This window comes from Periplaneta americana, chromosome 12 (genome assembly GCF_040183065.1).
Source record: "Periplaneta americana isolate PAMFEO1 chromosome 12, P.americana_PAMFEO1_priV1, whole genome shotgun sequence".
NCBI classification, from domain to species: domain Eukaryota; kingdom Metazoa; phylum Arthropoda; class Insecta; order Blattodea; family Blattidae; genus Periplaneta; species Periplaneta americana.
In genome coordinates this window covers 1,852,842-1,854,724 of record NC_091128.1, presented here as the reverse complement: position 1 = coordinate 1,854,724, position 1,883 = coordinate 1,852,842, and the positions used below count along the sequence as shown (strand labels likewise).

Genomic DNA, 1,883 nt, shown 5'->3' with positions numbered 1-1,883 from the left:
TACTGATATAGATGTGGACATGTAATCTGATATGTTACAACATATATTACGAGAAACACAATTAAAAAAATAAACTTGAAATATCACTGTGTGGAGAATAGTACACTGTTATAATATCGATGTAATGTCACTGCATACAAATTAGCGTAGGAACTTAAAATATGACTGTTTCTCACACTTGCAACATATTTAATATAAAATACAGTATTATAGACACTGTTAATACACAATATACGTAGTTATTAGAAGGAATTTAGATTCACGTAAAATAATAACTGTTTATCACTGAGTTGTAGTTAGTAATATAGTATACTGGTACTGATATAGTTGTAGACTGTAACCTGACTATAACATATTTAACGAGGAACACAATTAAAAAAATAAACTTGAAAATATCGCTGTGTGGTGAATATTACACTGTTATAACACTCAATTACTGTAGGAAATTGTGATTTCTCTCAAAGCAAGATTGTAAACGTAAATAGGTACAGTACTGCTGAATTTCTTCTTTATAGTCTACTTGTAGGTTTCTATTTCTACAAGATGTGTATATTTTGGCACTTTCATGCTTGGACCTATCTTCCTGCGGTTGCTTGGCTTCCTCGCTAATCTTCTGGTTAAGAATGTCTATTATCATGCGTTCCTTCTCTGTTTGAATTCTTGTCAGTTTTAACTGCTCGAACAATACAAGCCTGTGTAAATCATTAGTGTTGAGTATTTTTGTTTCCTCTGTTTCTGGTAAATTTAATTTAGGTTTTTTTGTGGGTGGTGGTCTGGTAAATGAAACCTCGCTGGGCATTGGTGACGATGACCTTGAATCTAGAGGTACAAGAGGATGATTTGTAGCGCCTGCAAACAGAGATGTGAAAAAAATGTAAGAATGAAATAAAACTTCATATTGATGTTAAATTATATTGCAATGCTATGTTTCAGTAAAATATGTGATTAGCTGCTTCAGAATTCAAATTCTAATTGCTAGTCTATATTTAATTTCACTTAAACCAACAGACGTAAAATTGCAATAAAGTGGTTCCCTATTGCATAATTACTTCCAATTAGCCCTTTTCAATAAATACAACTTTCGCAACAGAATAACTGTAATTAAAATTACCTGGTAATTTTAAAGATGTAAACTCAGTGTTTGATGAGGCAGAAGAAGAAGAAGAAGAAGAAGAAGAAGAAGAAGTGGATGGACAAGGCCCCACACTTACAGCTCCTGAAAACAAATTAAAAAAATATAAGTAGACTTACCGGCATGTAATTTTAATTTAAAATGTAATTTTGACTTTAAATACACATGCGTTTAATATATAGATTACAAAATAATTACATCAACGATTAAAAAACCATGGTAATAGATGGTATACATTTACCTGGAATTTTGCTGATTACAGGATTTGTGTCACCCTGTAGCAGAGTGAATAGTTCTTTCTCCCAAGTATTCAAAATTATTGGCTTGTTTCCTGTTCTATTCTTGTCGGTTTTCTTCTTGAGCCTTGTTTTCATGTTATTAATTTTTTTTAGTAGTTACCTAGAATTTATTGGCGTGCCGAAATGTTCTTCGAATAATTTTATCATATCCTTAATTACTGCCTCCTTTTTCCTGTTCATTTCCGGAACTTGTGATTTTTCTAATATTTCTGGATACTTTCCTAAAGTTGTCGCTAGAAATATCATTGTATTTTCAAGAGGGACAGAGCTACCGTCGTCTGAATCGGAAGACTCCATTTTAAAAACACAGAATCCCTACCCAGTACTGACGGAAGTGACCATGGTTTATTAGCATCAGAACGAAAGTTGCTATGCTATCGAGAGGCTTACCATTGCAGCTTATCGTTTTCCTTTATGAAACCGAATGCTCGTTATCAGTTGACAAAGAGCGC

General features: G+C 32.9%; 1 long non-coding RNA gene across 1 annotated transcript; it reads right to left on the bottom strand.

Moving 5' to 3' along the window:
- Positions 1-381: 381 nt before the first annotated feature.
- On the bottom strand, positions 382-1,508 carry LOC138710003 (uncharacterized). Its single transcript, XR_011335006.1, has 3 exons — positions 1,374-1,508; positions 1,112-1,216; positions 382-849 (listed from the first exon to the last, which is right to left on the bottom strand). It is a non-coding gene; the product is annotated as an uncharacterized lncRNA (long non-coding RNA).
- Between the last annotated feature and the right edge of the window lie 375 nt (positions 1,509-1,883).